Source organism: Tenebrio molitor, chromosome 1, assembly GCF_963966145.1.
Source record: "Tenebrio molitor chromosome 1, icTenMoli1.1, whole genome shotgun sequence".
Taxonomy (NCBI): Eukaryota; Metazoa; Arthropoda; class Insecta; order Coleoptera; family Tenebrionidae; genus Tenebrio; species Tenebrio molitor.
In genome coordinates this window covers 8,424,292-8,446,220 of record NC_091046.1, presented here as the reverse complement: position 1 = coordinate 8,446,220, position 21,929 = coordinate 8,424,292, and positions in this window count along the sequence as shown.

Below are 21,929 nucleotides of genomic sequence, written 5' to 3'. Positions count from 1 at the left end.
AGTGCATTATTATTGCAAGCGATACCATTAGGATTATATGTATGTATTTGTCAATTACAGGAAATTTTTCAAAAATTCTTTTAATGTATGTAGATATAGATATGTATTTATGAGTAATGAACTAATGACGTTTGCCAATTTGTGATTGACGGGTAAAATAAAGGACTGTGACCTATCCTTAAAATCCATAATACATTTAGAGTACAAAAGGTAGAGATTGGAAAAGAGTTTTGTAGGTTTATCGGTGATCTAACGCGTAATGAAGTGGAGACATTGATTAAGAGCCTATTTTAAACTCAATCTTTAATTCAATCGCATTAAACAAGGCGATCGCAGACAGGATTGCATTGAGGACAACTTTTTTAATCAGTTGATTCCGGAGATTACTTCCTTTGATAAGAATTGATGTTAATGGAATTACTATCGATGTTTTAATTTCGCAGACTCCAACGCTGAAATATAGGGTTTAGGTCTTAATTAAAAAGTTTCATCTTCTCCGGAACTTACATTGTATTTTAACCCGGACTTTTTATCCGACAGCTTATTGTAACACAATGGAAAATTATGGATCTTACTTCGATACCAGCCCCTCAGCTCTGTCTTCGACCAAATTTCAATAAAACCCCCTTCCCAAACTGAAAACGCTCTTGAAGCTTGCACAATATATTTTGCTTTCCGAAAATAATGAAGCACCAAGCAGTCATTGAACAATTTTGATGCAACTGTCGCAACGAGATACAGAGTGATCGAAAATTCAACTGAAAAAGACCAATGACGGACAAGAAAAAGTCAGTAACCATAAATCTGTACCGAGTAAATGGGGGTGTAGCGAGCTCGCCTCTCTCATGTCCAGTTCATCGATTTTAATCTATGCAGCGTGCTTTTCTAACGCAATCGTAAATGTCACAAGATAACTTTTTAAATTAAATCTTATTTTAATTCCTTTATAGCTTAAGGTGCTTAATTATTTTCGTTTTTTTTCTTATCAACGGTCTCATTGAACAAGTACGCACTAATCATTGTCTTTTCTTCTATTTCCAGTAATTTTCGCACACCAATCACTATTCTCATTGTCCATCGAAGGTCGTAATTTTCGTAGTGGTAGTGTGGACGTCGTCGGACCGGAAGCCGGGACCATCAGAATCTTGGTGGTAAATAAGAAAGGCGACTATTGTTTTGATCGTGGTGCCATTATTCAGCTTCCGCTACAAAAGCGTTGTGAATCACCCCCGAAAAGCATTTCCTCTGCGGTCGAACATTTTAAATCGGAAGTAGCCATTTGCTACGAGCCCAGACAAGTGTCATAAACCGGAACCGTGATTTTGAATTATGTAATTTTTAATGTTATTCGAGAGTGGTTTAGGGCGTGTTTTCCACTTTTTGCGGCTATAACTCTGCCGGTTCGGTAATGAAAAGTGGTCGCTTGGCGTCAAGCCAAAGGGAGTTTGGACAGACCCCACGAATTAACCGCGAGATTTTCTCATATATCACGTGATTACGCGCAGCGATGATTTTCGGCACTAGCCTATTTACTTTCCCACCCCAATGGATTACAATCGAGTTAGGGGTCTCTTCCTTCGCTATTAACCCGAGTAATACACACAACACAAGACCACACATCATTCTAATCGCTAGGAAATAGTTTGTGTCCGAGCGCTTTTCCTATTATTAATTGATATGGCAGGACGGAAGGACGGTTTTGTTACTTATAAGCTCCGCTGCTCGCTCGACCACAAAAACATTATTACGGAAAACTTCAATTCTTTCGCAAATCGGATTTGCTACAATCGACGTTACTCGTGACTTTTGCAAACTTTCATGAAACTACAATATCTGGCAGAGACGCGTCAGAATAATAAAATACATTCTTTATTTTCAGCAGGAGCTTTCGCAAATGAGTTGCAGTCATGAGAGTTCTAAACAGAATACCTCGCTTCACGATTTTTCAATCTGCTTAACTACTTTCTATCGCTTGCATTGTAAAATGCGGAGTCCTTATTATTAACAGACTGTAGTTCACTTAATTTTGAAATAAGTACTGTCATTTTGACAAAACCCAAGAAATACCACAGAAATTCATCGTGCTCTTGCTTGGTCTAACGCTTGTTAATATGATCGTCTTTGTCTCTTCGCTTGCCAATAATTCGTTATATTCACTCCAAATACCTAATCTAACGAGCATTGCCTCCCTTTTTATCTCGATGCCGACCCTGTCTCGAACATTCCAGGTAAGCCTCAGCACTTCGCGGTAGATAATGACTCATTATTTACCGCAATCGAGAAGGTGCTCCTACAGGACTTTTTCTCTCAAATAAGATAACAGGTCTTAAGCTCAAGTTTACTGAAATGTTCCATATTATTTAATACTTCTAGTATATCGCGGTGTAGTGAGCTCTCCTCTCAGATTTCGAAATCCATGATTGTTATTTAAGTATTTTGCGTTTGTATCATCGAGTACCTTTCGTTGCAATCATGTACGTCACAAGGCAATTTTTTTAATTTAATTTCTTTATGGTCTAAGGTAGGTACTTTACTTAAGTACTTGATTTTTTCTAATTCGTTAATTTCTTAAGTTGTTGGGGGTTAATTAAGCCATTATTTTTCTTTCATAACGCTTCATAACTTGATAACAGACAGTCCACCTTGTCACATTAAAGGCTACAGTTGATTAATTTCACTGTTAACTGAAATTTCGCAAATAATCCGTTTATTCTTTTTTCCTAGTTGTTTCGAATCCTTGCGTGGTTAAAAAGAAAGAAGCTACCTAGACATCTGATGCCTTTTATGCTTAACAGTGTCCACGTCTAAGAAAGAAACTATAATTTTTGAATATTTTAATTTGAAAGCGAAATCATGAACGCCATAAATTGGGATTTATTTGTCGATTTTTGGAGATCATCGACAGCCCTTATGACGAACGGTCCCGGTTAAATCGGCAAAAACGATTTTAAAATGATATCTCCGAGTCCGTGTAGAATCCAATTTTAAACTGCGTGCAGAGTAAATCCCAACATCTTCCACGTGAACGATGATGGAAGAAAGGTCAAAACTAGTACGACAGTGCAAGCAAATTAACGTTTAGCGACGCGGAAAATATAGCGGGTCGGGTGCTTGTATCCATATTGTATGTAACCGATTTCAGGGAGCTTTAGCAAATCCCCCGTTCGCGTTTTATCAGTGTAAGGGGGTTAGAACTGCTGTATTTGCAGAAACAGGATTTTTATTATGACTATAACTTCGTTACGCCACATTTTGATTCTTGGATCTCTTATAATGCCAACATTTATTCATGTCAATTGTTTCCGTGCCGTTATCTTCATGACCGCAGGAAATTGCCGCAATTATTCTTACGTTTATTTACATAACGTCATTGTGCCGGTTCCACCCGCCTTACGCACCCTTAAGTAACTTAACGACAAGGGGCTTCTTAAGAGTAAAACTCGAAAAATGTTTCTTACTTTAAAATACTTCTCAGGAATTTTGTGTTTTTTCATTTTTATTTTTAAAGCTAGACGACAAAGCAGTACTACATATTCTAAACCTTAAGGTGTTGAAACCTGGATCTATGGTAATTGGCACGATGGGTGTTTCCCACAGACTCCAAATGAACAAGTTAAGGATGAACTGGAGTAACATTGAAAAATGGCGAAATTTGCTTAAAATTGGTACAATAGTCCTTTCATCCATTCTAAAGTACTGTGCCAAATTTAAAAAAATTTGGTCGAGGAATTTTAAAGTTATTACCTTTTAAAGTTTCGGGATATTTTACACGTGTTCTTATGAGAAATGGAGCAATGGTCGCATAAAAATTGATAAAAAACATATTTCAAAAAGGCCAATTTTTCTTAAATTTTTCACACATAAAGTATCGATATCGTAGAATTTTCTAATGAATTTACAAAAAAAGTTGGTCGAAGATTTTCCTTGCAATCGCTAATTACATGTGGAAAAACACGGTTTTTGAGGTTATGTATCTGTTTTAATTTCAATAAAAGTGAACTAAATGCATATAATTGACGTCGGTATGCAACATTACACTCATATCGCACGTTTTACTGCAGTTACGTTAAGAACTTTAACAGAAATCAATGAAAATTGAAATTCACTGTGCTTTTGTTTACTTTCACGTACAGTCTTAGTCAAAAGATTGTAAAATCAAATGTAAGTAATTATCTAGATATCAAGAAAATAAACACAAAATTTACTTGCAACTCATTACAATTCGTTTCCAAAAATTAAAAACTATTTTTTCAAATATTGATTTCTCCTTATAAACGTTTCATAGCATTATAAGAATTCCGCAACTTTTTGCTGAGATTGTTCATCCTTAAGCAATCTAGAAATACAGAAAAAGCTTTTTTCCAAATTGGTTAAACCGTTTTAAATGTGGATTGTCAAACTCAAGGTCGCTTAAAACTTATAATGATTGAACTGTACGTTAGTGAGAAATCTGTTACTTTTCCTGGTAGTGCCAACTTGACGACAAGTCTCCAATCCACATCTACCGTATGTTTCAAAAAATTTCTGGCAAGCAGGTTACGAAAAACAAAAGCATAAAAAACGTATGGCGTAACTTGGATAATTCAGGCGTAAATGTGATTATTGTTTTGAACGAACTGTCATAAAACGACAATTTCAGGAAAAGCTTGAGAACGATTCTTTTCGTACTTGAATTTTTCCTTAATTCTGCTTTTCAAGTCATCAATTGTGTGGACAGGTTCCTTGAAAATGGTGTTTTTTAAATGAGGAAACAGGTAATAATCAAGCGGTGTAAGTGCAGGCCAGATGTTTCGATTGATCAACCTATCGTTAAAAATTTGCCACAAATAAGAAAGTCTCCCGTAATGTTGAGCCAAATCATCATTGATTTATGAAAACATGAAGAATGTTGTTCCGGTACCTTTCAGCTGTTACTGAATCATCAAGATCCTTTCGAACAATTCTTTGACAAGTTGACACCCATAACCCAGATTGCTGCGATAGTTGTCTGAGAGATAATTGGGGTTCGTCTTCCATTTGACGTTGGACAGTGTCAATATTTTCCTCGGTACGAACCTTAGGTCGACCACTTCCAGGCTTCCGCTGAACACTGCCACTTTCTAGAAATGTGTGAACTGTGTCCTAGTCCTAACCTGATACCGTGTAATTTTTTTTTTGTTCTCCAGTTTTAAAAACAAGTTGTGTAATTCGCTATTTTGAAACTAAGAAACAAAACTGTGAAAGCATAAAAAAGATTGTTCTCGAAGTAATTCAAAAATATACATAGAAATTTAGTTTTGAGAAAAATATATTATTTTGATTAAGGAGCACTATAAAATTGTTCTGATTTGATAAACTGAAGTTTCCTGCTCATAAATAGTAAGTATTGTCTTGGTAATTTAATAAATGAGAACTATCAGATGCTTAAACAAAAATCTGATCAAGAGCAGTGCTTTGAAAACTTCTACGAACGCATGTCCAACATGTTTATCTATGTGACAAACCAATCGCCGTTCATTTTGCACCAACTGGGAAAACAACTTTCCGTCATAAATGTCTTTTGTTCCTCTGAATAAACATTTTGTAATATATCTATTAGTTTTGAAAAAAAAAACTATTTTGAATAAAAATGGCGCACAAGCAAGCTTTACAGTGGGACCGGATTTAAAATAAAGCATTTTTTTTTCTTTTGGTGGAGTGATTTTGTAAACTTTGTTTATTATTAAACATCAATTACATATAAATCTTGTGCGTCGTTCACTTTTTAACAAATACAGGATGTTTCTGAAATACGTGTGTTAATTTTAACCAGTGGAAGAACGCGCCAAGTCATGGAACTTTTTTCTATAACATTTTTACGAAAAAGCAATACAAATTGATTTAAAATTTGGAATAAATTAACCATCAAAGTGTATACCCGCCTAAGGGTAAGGGCGAAAATTTTCTGTTGTGATAGAAACATAGCTTTGTTAAAAAGTTCCATTGTTATAGAAAAAAATAAATAATCAAAATTTAGATTCTCATGGTTACAAAAAATAGAAACCAGTTAATCACACAAAACGACTCGTTGTGGCGGCGATAGAGGTCACCATAACCTCAACAATCCAAGGTTGGTAGAACTGACTAATTTGTATAGAAGGTTGCCTCGTTGCCATTTAAAACAATAGTTTGAATTTTTTCCCCCCACAAAAGTTACGCGTGACGTCATAATGTACTAAACTTTTACGACAGAGTCTGTCGATCATGTACTAGGTGTTTCCTCGCTAGAATAGAGCCCAAAAAGCCCCCCAATAAACTTCAGGGAGCTTATAAACCTTAGGTTCTATTCGAACACTCAAAATTTCTGGGTTGATTTTACGAGTTACTTTTCCCCCCTCCCCCCAATTTTCAACGAGGCAACCTTCTATACAAATTAGTCAATTCTACCAACCTTGCAACAATCCCAGCGACATTTACTGTTACTGAAGTTAGAAAATTCCAACTACACAGCGACAGTTTAGAGGGATTCAGCGACAGAGGGGAATACGCCTGTCAAAACCATTTCTCGACCGTTGATTGGTGGACTGGCGACACGTCGAAGCTCTGTGAATGTAACTTAATATGCCGTGTACAGAATTTTACAATATTAGATTATGCACCGAAGGAGTGAAGTGCATGATTTTCACCCGAGGTGCAGTTTGTAGCCCGAGGTCGTAGCCCGAGGGTTCTACAATCCACTGAGGGTAATAATAATTCACTCCTGCGGTGCATATACTATTTTTTGCACGACCCAACGATTTTAATTGAAAAAAGCCGAAAATTTGTAAATTATTTTTAACTGTTAGGTTAAGTTTAAGTGTCATGTTGACAGTTAAAAGTAATTTTTAACCCTTCAGCTTTTTCAGTTGAAATTTTTGGGTCGTGCAAAAAATAGTATGTATCTGCATCTCGGCAGTGCATGATTGTTACCGTCGGTACTTTGTAGGACCCTCGGGCTTCGCCTACAGGCTACAAACTGCACCTCGAGTAAAAAAAAAGAGTATGTGCACGACAGAAGTGAAAACTTCTATGATGCTCGTTACTGATTTTAAGTAATAATAATATGTACCTATTCTATAAAAAATATATCATTAGATAGTACTTGGAGGAATAAGGAGCAAGACATAAATAATTAATATTATTTAAATCCAATACTGTTTTTAAATAAACATCAAAAATCTGTATTTTTCAATAGAAACTGCAAATACATCCGCTTTTAGAGGTACACTCTGGCAAACTTTGTGAGGTTACGTTTGGATGTTTAAGTTTTATTTTGTTGACGATGATATTGAACACAACACAAGTTTTCATAGCAATACCAATACCCTGTACATATTATGATAATTTGTCCATTTTCCTCTTCACATTTTGCTACACAAATTTTTCCAATAGATGAATTGTTGAAGCCATATAATTGAGAATTAGGTACTTATTAAATCCTACATTCATCAGTAAACTTACAATATTTGTCGTGTCTTTATCGTTTATATTATACCGGGTGTAGAATTGGTTTACGAGACATAGGATTTTAATTCTCTCTAACATTCATTTTAACTATTTTGGCATAAAATTGTTAGGGGAGCCAATAATTGAAACTCTTTATTTTTACATGTAAAATCCTATGTCTCGTAATCCAATTCTACACCCGGTATAAAACTATACAAGGTATTTCACGAGTGATATTGAGCCTGACGAAATAATAAATTCAACCCACAATACATTTTCAAAAAAGCCGGACATTTTAATTTCAGTGGCCAGCTTTTTTCGGAAATATAGTGTGGGTTGCATTTTAAATTACGTCAGGCTCATTATCACTCGTGAAATATCCTGTATATACACGGCCCGCCAAAATTATCGCATAAAGTAAAAATGAACCGTAGTTTTTTGTATTTTACTTCTTCTGCGATTTCCTTATGCTGAATCTCTTATTTTATCGTATTTCTTTTGTTTTGTAGCAAAAATCGCCATGCTGATAACTTCTAAAGTTGTTTATTATGAAAAGTCTGTATTAGTGTTATTGGTCAATTTCGTAAAGCATTTTGATTGTGGATTTGAGGGACGGTTAGTAAGAAGTCAGTCATAAATTACTAAAATGAATCCCTACGAACGTTTAAGTTAACATACAACAGCCGAACAATGTGAACAAATTGTTGTACTAGCCGAAGACGGTATTAATCAACAAGATATTGCAAATGGTCTTGATCTGCACCAGTCAATGGTATCTAGAGTTTTGCGTCGTTTCCACGAGACAGGAGAATACTCTGCAAGACCTGGACAAGGACGCAGACGAACAACAACAGCTCAACGGGATCGTTTTCTGCTTGACAGTCGTTGAGACACAGGACTCTGACTGCTCCAGCTTTGCAAGTTATGACTTTAGGAAGATATCAATTCCAAATTAGTGCAAATACTGTTAGAAGAAGACTTGCTGAATACGATTTAAAGCCCAGGATACCAGCAAAGGGCCCACAGTTGACAGCGGCTCACCGAAGAGTATGATTGCTGTTTGCCCAAAATCACGTTGATTGGGAATTGGATCAATAGAGGTTAGTAATGTTCTCTGACGAATCCAGGTTTTGCCTGGATCACAGTGAGAGACGTGTCCGTGTGAACCGATGCTCAGGAGAGCGATATGCTCAATGTAACATTACCCCGAAAGTCAATTTTGGAATAGGTTCCGTTATGGTTTGAGCTGGTGTAACTTTCGACGCTCGCACAGAGTTGGTGATGCTAGAAAGAGGAAAGCGAAATGCGGCGACGTACATTACCAATATTCTGGAACCTCATATTGTCCCATTCCGATTTATTGGGATGACTTTATTTTTATGCATGATAATGGTCGACCGCACGTTGCGGGAATAGTGCAGCATTATTTCCGTGAGATCGAAATTGGGCAAATGCAATGGCCAGCAAGGAGTTCAGACCTAAACCTCATAGAGTAATTGTGGGATCCTACAGATAAAAGAGTTAGAAGGTTATCAAATCCACCAACAACTCTTCATCAGCTGTCTTTGGGTCTAACTCAAGTTTGAGAAGAAATTAAGCAAAACCTCATTTTAAGCATGAGACAATGTTGTGCAGCTGTAATAAAGGCATGGGGTGCCAACACCCACTATTAAATGTTAAATTTCTTTGTTTTCTCCGAATTTGATTTTTTTTATTTTTTTGTTTTCTCATTTCTTTGTTGTGTTCTGATTATTGTAGTGTTTACTTTTATAAATCTACTTCTTTAATACTAGTTCGAAATGTTGTAACTGGAAATAAATTTTGGCTCAAAAACACGAGTTTTGAAATTATGCGATAATTTTGGCGGGCAGTGTATATACGAGTATACAGTTACTCCTGCAGCTCTGCACTGAGGTCAGTCAGGTCACAACACAACGTACAATGAAAATTTAAAATTGACAAGTGACGCACAGTTGATTGTTTTTCGCTCGCTCCGCTAAAAAAACTCGACTCAACAAATGTTACAGTGACTTTGAGACTGATGTAACAAGAAAAATGTGAAAACCGTGTCGGATAATGTTGTACTGGCTTACCTATTTATTGGAATGTTAAGTTCTGTTATGCTAGGTTGTATTATCTGCTCCTTTTTAGGTTATTTTAATCGTGGAAATATCAGGAGCCGTGCAAAGACACAAATAAACCAAAATGTCTGTTGATGACATTCAGGAAATGTTACGAGATATTTCTCTTTTTGATCGGTGAAAAATTAACCAAAATTAACCTAATTCACATGTGTATGTTTCATATAGATGATAGATCGACAATGGGGATCTTTCTTATCGACTCCTTAACCTTGTAAGATTACACCGGAAATATGCAGATAGATATGTTGTAATTGTAATAATAAATAAATATAAATAACTTTTACTTTTACGGCCGTCGTCAAGGCAACGGCTGCGAAATTCAATTTCGCGGCCTGTTGTACGCACGCGAAGTGCTCATTATTTCGCGTACGGTTGCACACAAAATATTTTTTTGTTCGACACTGTCAGAATTTGAGAATTTTCCCGTGTGAACGAATTTTGATAAATGTCACAACTTGTCAAAACGAAACGTCAAGCTAATTTTAAAGATTTTAAGCGATTAGGAGCCTTTAAGGGGCTCGTCGAACAAAAAAACGTTGTATTCGACTTGTTCGTGTGTAAATTGGCCAAATTGGGCCTTTTTGGCATAAGTGGGCCCACTCGTTAAATAAACTACTATTTTTTTTTTGTCCCAATAGAATATGTACTGGAAAATCTAGTTTGTAAAGTATTGATTTGTATGAAATTTCTGAATTTGACAATTTATATATGGCATGCACATCAAACTATAATTGAAAGAGTTATTTAATAAAATTCATTATTTATCTACTGAAATTTGTTGGTCATAAAATACGTCAAATATGTTAAAACTGAATTTGAAAACTGTTTAAATTTAGTTGATTTTTGGAATTATTTTGTATCTATTAAATAGTTTTTCACGTCAAAACGTCAACCTGGAAACCAGTTAATAACAATTATCCAAAAATTATCCCGTGCAGCATTGACATTCTCGATTATTATTAATAACAGAACTGACATAAAATATGATCGATCAAAACAATTTATAATGTGAGTTTGCATATTATATTACTTTCTCCGTTTTTGGAATATTTGGTTCCAACGAAAGTCCAGCTATAAAGAAATAACAATAATACTAGACCACTACACGCAGTAATTTTCACAATACCTACATAGCTAGCAACATTTAAAAAATATCTCAAGTTTTGTATTTGCCGGTTCAATGGCCAACAGTAGTGGTTTCTCTTGGCAAAGACCTGAACTGTCATTTTATCGACCATCATTTTGCCTGCACGTCGATTGTAGGTCTCACACTGCGGTCGGGCATGGTGCGCGTACTCCCGACTAGATGACTCCACTGTGACTCTGATCTACTAAAAATTGTCTTGAAATAGAATAGGTCGTTGTTAATTTGTCAAATCAGAAAATTCCGAGAAAAGATGATCATTATAACAATTTTATTATTCCACAAAGGAGACATTTTCTAATAACTAATAACAAAGTATTCGAAATGCATAAATGTTTTATTAGTTATTACTACAAGGAAATATATAAATAAAAAATAAAAATTAATTGGAAACAAATTTCTATCCATAATTCGTTCTCTATCTGAATAAAGTGTTTTACCTCTATGACTAATAAACAATATGAACCGAACTCTTAAAGTTTAATTAATAAAAATTCAAACTGAATTTAAAAAAATTGGGATGGAGCCGAGTCGAAGACCCGGCCTAGTAACTTATCCGACATCAATTTAAACCAAGCTGAATTGACCCGAGATACCTACCTAATTTTCTGTTAAAATTATTACCGCCGAACTATAAACACGTAAATAACTTTATAAGCCGCCATATTGGACATTCTCGCAAATAGTACATATCATTTCCAACATAAAAACACATGCCCTTTCAACTGGTAATGTCAAATTTTCATGTCACCTCATTATTTTTTCGAGCAACCCCCACCCTCTTCCACCCCTCGTAGTCGGATGAACACCAAACTCTATTCGGTGGTCACTATTACAGAGTTATTTCCAATGGCAAGATCCGAGATTATTTTGTTAAAAGTTTCAGCAGTTATCGCCGTCGATCTATGAAGACGTAAATAACCTTATAAGTCCGCCATATTGGAAAAATCCGCAAATGGTAAACATCGTTTTCGACATAAAAACAGATGCCCTTTCAAACGGTAAAGTCAAATTTCCACGTTCCCTTATTATTTTTTCTACCTACCCCCACCCTCTTCCACCCCCCGTGGTCCGATTGACACCAAAAGCTTTTCAACTCGAGAGACCATGGGTAAGTTTGTGTTGGTCAAATTTGAAAGCAATCGGTCAAAGCGTTTTTGACTAATCGTGGGAGAACGAAAAGTGGGACAGACAGACGCACAGACAGACGAACAGACAGACGCACAGACAGACGCACAGACAGACATCATTCTAAAAACTTCATTAACGTGTTTAGGGGACCTCAAAACGTAAAGATCTGATGAAATTAGCAATTCGAAATTTTGGACCGATCACAATAACTTACCTACCTTTGGTCGGGTAAGTTAAAAATGCGAAAAGTAAAAAATGAGGTTATATTTGACGATTCAAATGTTTTGGCTGCATGAAATAAAGATTTCATAAAACTTGCAGCTTTAAATTTGCCGATTTAATGGTTAACCTGCTGATGGAATATTAAATCAAGGAACACTTGCTTAGATTAGTAAACCTAGATGTGGTGTTAAAGATAATCCTACTGCTTATAGAGTACATAATAAAAAATGGACTAAAAAAACAACTCATCAATGGGATTTTTCATTAGCTACAAATGAAATGAAAGAATTAGCACAAAAAGCCTTTAATCAATGGCTGTCTCAGTCTGTTTCAAATTTAAAGTTTGAATATAATACATGTATTAAACCAGATACACTTATTTCATTTTCTAATACGCTATTTCAACATAATTATAATACACGGTGTCAAAAAGGAGTATGTTCTAGCAGTTTTGATGGAAAAGGTAACGTTTTAGAACATGGTTTCTTTCCAAATAATCATGAATGTCAAGGAATTCATATTGATAAATCAGAAAATTGGTATTTTGGTGAACCAAGCAATACTCCCGATGGATAAACTAATTTTTATAGAGTATTATTACACGAGATTGGGCATACATTTGGTATTGAACATTTGGCAAATAATAATTCGATTATGTACGCCTATTATAAAGGTGATATTGATAAATTAACTCAAAATGAAATGTGGGCAATTCAATATTTATATGGAAGGCCTGAATGATTAAAATATCAATTAATACCAATAACAACAAATAAACAAGTTATTACAGAACAACCAAATTCAACCCAGACGCATGGGGACCCATTAGACCTTAATTTGCCAGACTTATGTTCAATAAATCATCCAGATAATTTATTAATAACTTCAAATCACCATTTGAATATATTTCACAAAAAATGGGTTTGGATAATGAATATACAAAGTGATCAAAAAGAATCCAAATCAGAGCAGGCGTTGCAAAATAAGCGTTCAAAGCATGGGCGTAAACAATTTATGGTCTCAAACGCTACTTCATAATAAATGATACCTCATGAATTTTAGACTTTGGAAACCTTCCACCACCCGGCGGCACGGCAATTTTGCCGGAGTTATAATTGTGTTATAATTGTGCATTTTATTATTGTTATAAGATAATGGAGATAATTTATAAAATAAACAAGAGCAACATTTTACATTAATAAGAATAGGTAAATTAAAGTCTGTCTCAATTCTAAATTTCCACCAACACTGCATTCTACGTTGGAAATACAACTGGCAACACTGTTTGGTGAAAAATGCGTCAGATTGTATTTGTTAGGTTATCTGTCAATTTCCGTTTTTACAACTCAAAATTTTAGAATAAAGGAAAAGAACGTTAAAACCTTTTTTAAAATGCAGCACGTAAGTAAGTAGAAAATCAAATTCTAAAAGCAAAATAAATTTATGAACAAATTTTAATGTTTTCGAATCATGTTTATAAAATAATTATATTGCCAACTTTGGTTATAAGAATCCCCAATCTAGAAATATTTTTATTTTGCCAACATAATTCAACAGGTAGTGGACGCTAAAATTTTGGATGTATATATATACAGAGTGTCCCAGAACTGGCTCCCCAGAGAAAACAGGCATGTGCCGACAACAAAAAAGACTCTAAATTGACTAAAATAAATTTTCTGCTAGCTCAAATTACCGAGTTACAAAGTTTTTAATTTCACCAATCCCGGAAGCTCGTCCTCAGGTATTACTAAAAAATCCGATCGGTTGCTAAACAACAACAAAAAATCTCTGATATCGCACAAATCAATAAAATGTTTGGGCAACTGGAATTTTGACGTTTTCCGATATAAAAATTCGTTGACGTTTATCTGTCATCAACATCAAGACTTGACAATTGCAAAATTCGAAATAAAACAATAAAAATGGCGATTCTAAAAAGAACCATTTATTTAAATAGGTAACAATGTTAAAGCAGATGTTCGAAATGACCACCATTCATTTATATGCACAATTGTGCTCTACGTAACAAACTTCTTGTAGTAGCGTTAGTTATCATTTCTTCAGTAACTGAAACAAAGCCTCCTGAATTCAAACTCTCAGATCAGCCTCTGAATTTATGGGCCGCCGATAAATGATTCAGATCTGGAGACCTGGCAGGCCAATGATACGGTCCTCCTCGACCGATCCAGCGCTGTGGATATTGGTTATCAAAAATTTCCCGAACGTTTCTGCTAAAATGTTGGAACCAGTCATTTATGCGATAAGCAAGAGGTACAATTTCAAGTAAATCAGGTAGCTCCGTTCCAATGAACTGAGCATATCTTGCCCCCGTTAATCTTGCGGGGAATTCAAACGGTCCAATCTAGAGCCGGGGATTCGGAATTTTAACAAATGGAAGGATCCACCACGCTTATACTTGCCAAACGATCGCCCAATAGCCCAGTCCACAAATTAATAGAAAACCTTTGTTGAAAACCTCTGAGAAATTATTCTCTTGGATTTTCCTCTGCCCAGATATGAAGGTTGTGATAATTGGAACAACCTTACCGGCAAAATAGCGACTCATCAGAAAACAGTATCCGTGACAAGAAGTGTGAAGCATCGTTTTGGTTTATTAACCATAGATAAAAGTCTCGCCTAATTGGATAATCCTCTGGCAGAAGATGTTGTACTCGTGTATAGTGGTATGGATGTCTCCTATTATCAGCTAGAACTCTCTGCACCGAACTCTTGCATAAACCCATTTCACGAGAAACTGTTCGAATACTCCGGGTGCCGTCTTCCTCAAAGACATTCAGTACGGCTTCCTCGTGTTCGACAGTCCTTACATTTCTTGGAGCACCCCTAACTTCTTCTTCGAACTGGCTGCATCTGACCCGTTTCTCGACCCCGAGCGATTAATTTCAGGATTGTTTTGTCTTTGTGGAAATTGTCACGGTACAACCTTACTGCTTCACGTGCATTGTTCCCACATCGCGCAAAAGTAAGAATCATATCTACGTACTCAGAGGAAGAATACATGTTAAATGATACACTTGAATTAAATATCGCAGCGAAATTCTATAACAAATGTCAAACTGACGTAAACAATCATTCTAATAAATGTAGTGGACCAAATCAAATGGACAGAATTATAGAGGTTTACGGATAAAAAGGAAACCTAGGCAACGCAAAATTGCGATTATTCCACCTTAATGATGCTCAACTCTAATTGGTCAACTTCAGAATGTCTTTTCTCGGTTATCATTTGAGATAGGACTTTTTTTCTTTAAAATACACGTTAATATATTCGCCCTAAGGCTCCCTTTTTTCTCTGGGGAGCCAGTTCTGGGACATCCTGTATATTGGGTGATTCAAAATGATTGTGGCCAAGTATGGCAACTATGTACGAAAATGTATGTGGCAACTGTGTGGGTAGCGTAGAGTTGATATTTCTTTGACAGTTCATAGTCGCGCAATTTTGAAAACTGTCAAATCAATGTGTAATAATATCAAAAAAATCAAATGGACGCTTATGAAATATCATAAAAATGACAACTCTATCTCATTCACACAGTTGCCACATAAATTTTCGTACATAGTTGCCATACTTGGCCACAATCATTTTGAATCACCCAATATAGGTATATATATACAGGATCTCCCAGAACTGGCGGACCAAAATAATACGGTGAATTCATCATCTTCTGAGAATAATAGGAAAAATGTTCAAAAAAATCTATCTTAAATAGTGATTAGGAAAGAAGCAATTTAAACTGACCAATCCTGTTGTTGTTACCTATTAATTAGTTTTCCTGCTTTATTTGTAACTATGGATACATTTCAAATGATGCATATGCATTGTTGGGTATCCGTATTGTTTGTGCAATGACGGACGTTTTTAGGTTATAGTATTTTTCAGATTATAGTATTTCTTCTAGGATGTTCCGTATTGGGAAAACGAACTGCGTACTCCTGAGGAGCAACTGTGGCACTCTCATCACACTGTCCATATAAGACAAGCATATCAAAATATTCTGAAGCGGTAAACATTACGCGTTTTTAATGACCTGTTAGAATTGTCAGAAATAATTTATTATGACATAATATTCACTTATAATGTCTTTGCAACAATCAACTTTGTTTCGATAGTTACCAATATAATTTTTTAAGGTAATTTTATATCTACACGTGATTGGTCAATTAAAAACGTTCTTATTTTAAAATCCAATGAGGATGGATTTTTTAAAATATTTTTCCTATTATTTCCGGAAGATAATGATTTCACCGTGTTATTTTGGTCCGCCAGTTCTGGGAGACCCTGTATATGTATAAACCATTCACGATTATTTCAAATTCGGACTATCTATGAAAATCTGACATTTTAGTTGGCAGTATTGTGATTTGTCTTAATAAATCTATTTTAGGTTATAATTCAACCGAACACTGCTCCCAAGTTGTTACATTTTTTAAATAATTGAACGCATTAGGAACAATAATCGTAAAATTGTAATTGAAATGAAACATACATATTTGTAGGGCAGTTCTGGGTAAATTCTTATTAACTAAATTAATGACCGAATTGACAAAAATGCGAATATTTAAAAACGAAACGTCATATGACAGGGCCTGACGCCAATCTAACAAAAAAATATCGCGGGCTCCTGCGTGTTTAAAATAATCGTGAACGGCATATATACCGGGTATCAACCACCAAATCTGGCCATAGGCACATTACACATATTAAAATAATATATGAGTTGCTATGAAACATATTATTGTTTCGTCAAATTTGCCCAATAATTGAGCATAATATTGCTCTGTGATCGTTCTTCCCTTTTCCAAATTTCAAAAGTATTTCTACTTTCTACGTTACCTACATCAAAAGTTTCCTGATTGTATGGATGATAATTATAGCTGTCAATGTGACATTACACAATAATATATTTCATAGCAACTCATATATTATTTTAATATGTGTAATGTGCTTACGGCCAGGTTTGGTGGTTGATACCCGGTATATACCATTCACGATGTTTTGGCATAAGGGGAGGCCATGGAAAAAGTGCATTTAAGTTGGCAGTAAAGCTGTCTGTTGAATTAGGTTATGTTTTTCTAAGTTTGAGGTTATAAATTACGTCATTGTCTAGTGCATTGTTGTCAGTTTTACTAGTTTGCAATATAACAATACTCACACATTTTTAATCCAATTTAACAAAACAGGAAACTGACTTGAACAGACTACAGAATAGTAGGGACCAGGACCGGAAGACGAAGTGGATCCTGTTAATTTATGCACCACTTAGATAACCCACCTATACAGTGTCTTAACCAACCAGTTAGTAACTTCTCAATGAATTTTTCATTTTAACCAAAACATTCCTAGAACTAGATTGTATAAAATTTTATACCTACTTATTAAGCCTTACTTTATTCGAATTTTTCTACAAAATATTTACACACCAATCGTCTATGACAAAAAAGAACAAAACTATTCAACTTCCATAATTTCATTAGAAAATTCTGAATCATCATTACGTGCATCAAATTCCCAATCAAATTCCGAGTCACATTCTCCTAATGAAATTATTAAAGGAAAAACGTTTTCAAATAAAATATTTCACATTAATTTTGCCCAATCTTCCGAAATAAGTTCTTCACAAGATCGATAAAAATGTTGGCAAATTTCAGGAGTACATTTCAAAATATTTATAATGTATTCCAACTTTAAAAAAACGATGCTTGGCAATGACAATCTGACAGATTTCATCCTGTATATCTGAAGAAAAGTTTGGTTAGGAATTTTGAAAATTTTGAAGTCACAATGTTGCCATACTTATGTTCCCCTTTTTTGCGAATCGATTGAAACTGTATTAAAAGAAATTAATAGAGAACCAAGCATTTTTTATAAAAAATAGCTATTGAAAAAAAAAAAGACAAATGAAAAAATCAAGAAGTACACATCTGGTGGAGGCTTTAGTCGTTGAATTAGTTTTAAGAACGCTCTCTTTAGTTTAACAAGCAGAAAACGGATAAGTTCTTCTCCAAAATGGAGAAGAATCTAAACTTTAACCTCCTCCATTATTTCATCTTCATCATTAGATTCCGAAACATCTTCTAATGAAATAATGAGAGGAGAAATATTTTCCAAACAGGTATGCCCCATCTCGCGCACCCATTTATCGTTGATGAGGTTTTCACAGTGTTCACAAACATTTGATTAGTACATTGTGACAAAGAAGTAACCCACAAATCTTTAGTGTAATTTTTCTGTAGGTATTAAGTAGTACGGTCCCTGTAAATTATAATAAATTCTTCGCTGTTTCCAGTAGTGTGTCTAAAGTAAAAAATTCGTTTAGCGCACGAATAATTTCGGTCAGATCTCTTTTAAAAAAAGGATTAAATTTTTCTGATTTTCCTCTTTTTGTAATCCTAGCATCCTCCAGACTCTTTTTTGTAATTATGCAATATAGATATAACAGATCGTCCCACCTATAAATTAATTATACAGTTTAAGATTTAATCGAATACAAATTCATTGTTCTCACACTGAAGATGTCCATCAATCTGTTAATAATCGCATCATTACTTAGATCGGGCCTATCTCGTTTAAAATGTGTGTAGCACTTCAACACACTACATTTTCTTTCGAAAGACACAATTTTGGCATTATATACTTGCAGTAAACCCTTTAAATTATTACTATTACTCTAATTTAAAATAAAATAGAAAAACGTCAAAATGACATTTATTGATAATTTTATTTATACTTTTTGTTTTAGAATCATCTTGCAACATAGCCTTTCAAATTTAGTTAAAAAAGGTTTACAACTAAAATGAAATGAAATATAACTACAACTTTCCTCAGTACTGCCAATTTAACAAAATTAAAGCATGGCAACCTATTATTTTTTTAAAGATGGAATAGATAATATAGACTTAAGCCATAAATTCACAACTCTATCGCGAAGTTATAATAGGTCTTACAAAACCCCACTGCCATTTCAATTGGGTCGTTGTTTCTTCCTTCACTATCCGTGCTACATATTTATCTTGTACTGACCTACGATTCAATTTATACACAAAAGGAACTTGACTTCATCGTAACTTACTGAAAATATGTTCTGCAGTCTAATACAAACACCATCAATACGTTTTAAAGTCGCTTAATTATGATTACGGTAAATTCGGCAATATGTTACGTTCATTTTGATAGGTCTGCATGTCAGGCACTTTAGTGACAGCAGAGATGACAGAAATCAAACATGTATCCAACGTTAAAAAATGAAATCATAGCCTCCCCTTATGCCAAAACATCGTGAATGGTACAGTGCATTCACTTTTGTTTTAGACCAGAGTCGGCTATGGAAATTTGGCGAGTTGTATGGTAAGACTGTGGCTGAATGACAATATAGATCATGTATAATATTTGAGGTTACACTTTCTTGTCAAAATTCATGACCGTGTAGCCAAGCATTATCATTGTCCAATTAACTACATAGTTTCGAGGACTCAATAATGTGTGTATTTAGTGATAAATGTAAATATTGCACAAATTTAAAACTAATTTACCTTAATACGTAATAATAATGTCAAATTTGACACTCGATTTTGATTTTGTTATTTTGACATAGCCCCGATACCAACATTTAAAAAAATTAAAACAGCCTACTCTGGTCTAAAACAAAAATGAATGTATTATATATACGAGTTTTTTTGACCAGCCAACCTAAAGTTGAATTTGTCAAACCTATAGTAATTAACGTTATAAGTCCGGGAACTCATAGTTTACAGTACGAGTAAGACGTTTAAGGACGAGGCGACGAAGGAGCCGAGTCTTGAAACTCGAAACGAGTACTGTAGAAAGAGTTCACGGACAAATGTCGTTATGTATTTTATTTCATCCTGCCTCAAATTTCGTTTGAAAGAAACTTTGAAATTAATTTCAAAATAATTCAACATATGCTCCCCATCTAGTAACATTTTTGGAACATCATTAGCAACGGCTGTTTGGCAATTGTTTATTTTGTTAATTTTGTTGAAATAATTTGGTTCGTCAAAATGACTTCTAAAGCAAATCCTCCAGAAATTGTAAAAAAATCTGCAGAAGCCTGTGCTGAATTCATACCTAGCAAGTCTGGTGAAAGGTATCAAAAACAATTCAGCCATTTTTGTAAATGAAAATCAGAAAATAATGTGAAGAACATAACGGAAGAGGTTATGCTGGCTGGCCTATTTTTTATATTTGATTTAAATGGTTGTATTATTTTATTTGTGAACTAACGATTTTAGTCTGAGAAAGTAAGTGCATCTTCTTTGTGGCCGAAATAGTTAAATTGTTAATTTGTATTTAGATGTAGTTTTGAATAAAACATTTCTTAAACCTGAATAATTGTTATTGCGATTGTTACTTTTGTGTTTCCAATAGCAACACTTAACCGGCGTCCGGCCGTTTTTTGCGTTTTCCAGGACTCAAACTGATGACGTAGAGTATTGAAATTTGACACAGGATGAAATAAAATATACTACAGTATTATAATATCGATGATGTTTTAGTCAATGGGCATCACCCTCTAAAAACTGAGTCGCTTAGGGTGTTGAATTTAATAACACCAAAGATGTTTCTAACCTTCGCAAGTGTTTGTACCGCAAGCGTAGATCTCGGTTCCCAAAATTACCAGCTGTTATTTTTGAAACCCAAAGATACGCTCAATCTGCAAACATACAGGGTGTTTCTGAAATAGGTGCATTAATTTTAACTGGTAATAGAACTCATCAAAAGGAACAACTTTTCTCTCTGCCATTTTGGCGAAAAACGTTGCGTAATGGCTTAAAAAACTCGGAAATATTTTCCTAAAACCGTTCATATCTCCAAAACTAAGCTACCTAAAAACGTGAAACAACCAGATTCTTACGAAGTGGATTTTTTGTTATACGGGTAGATTTATTTGAATTTCGATTTCGGCGTTGAAACACGTTTTCTGGATGAAAATGGATGTTTTTTCATATTAGCGCTGATCTCAATTAGCCATTGCAGTATTTAGTGGCGTAGGGCTATTTTAGTGAAAAATCTCTCCAATTTTTTTTTTGGAATTAAACATCGTTTTTCGGCAAAACGGTAGAAAAAAAGTTGTTCCTTTTGACGAGTTCTGTTACCAGTTAAAATTAATGCACCTATTTCAGAAACACCCTGTATAAGCAAGAAAATTTTTTTGTTGGTAAATTGTTATGAAAGTAATATGTATTGTTATATTTTCGTGTGTCACCAACCTAAAATTCTTGAGTTCATGTACGACGCTGTATATGGATGGCACTTTTGATTATGCTCCTAAACACTTTGTGTAAATGTTTACTATACATGGCATAAAAAATGGTCATTATGTGCCTTTAGTTTTTTGTTTGTTGCCAAGTAGTATTCGAAGACATTTAATATATGTAATTAAATCAAAATTTATAATGCTTCGTCTGAATTTTGAACCACGTGAAGTAGTTGTGGATTTTGAGAAATCAATTTCACGGAGCTGTAAAGGAAATGTGGCCAAACGTGAAACTAATTGGCTGCAGATTCCATTTATCGCAATCTTGGATTCGAAAAATTAAAAAATTAGGACTAATTTCTGAATATATGGATCGAGACTTAAAAATAGGCCAGAGTGTGGGCGACTGCTTTGCATTTGATTTGATTGCAACAGAAAATGTTAATGATAGGATAGCATTCCTAGATTACTTAACAGAAAATTATATACAGGAAGATGCTCAGTTTCCACCCGAGATTTGGGCTACCGCCTCAGTCACTTCGGAAAGAACCACAAACTGTTGCGAATCGTTCCATTCGCAGTTTAATAGTATGTAGTACCTACATAGTT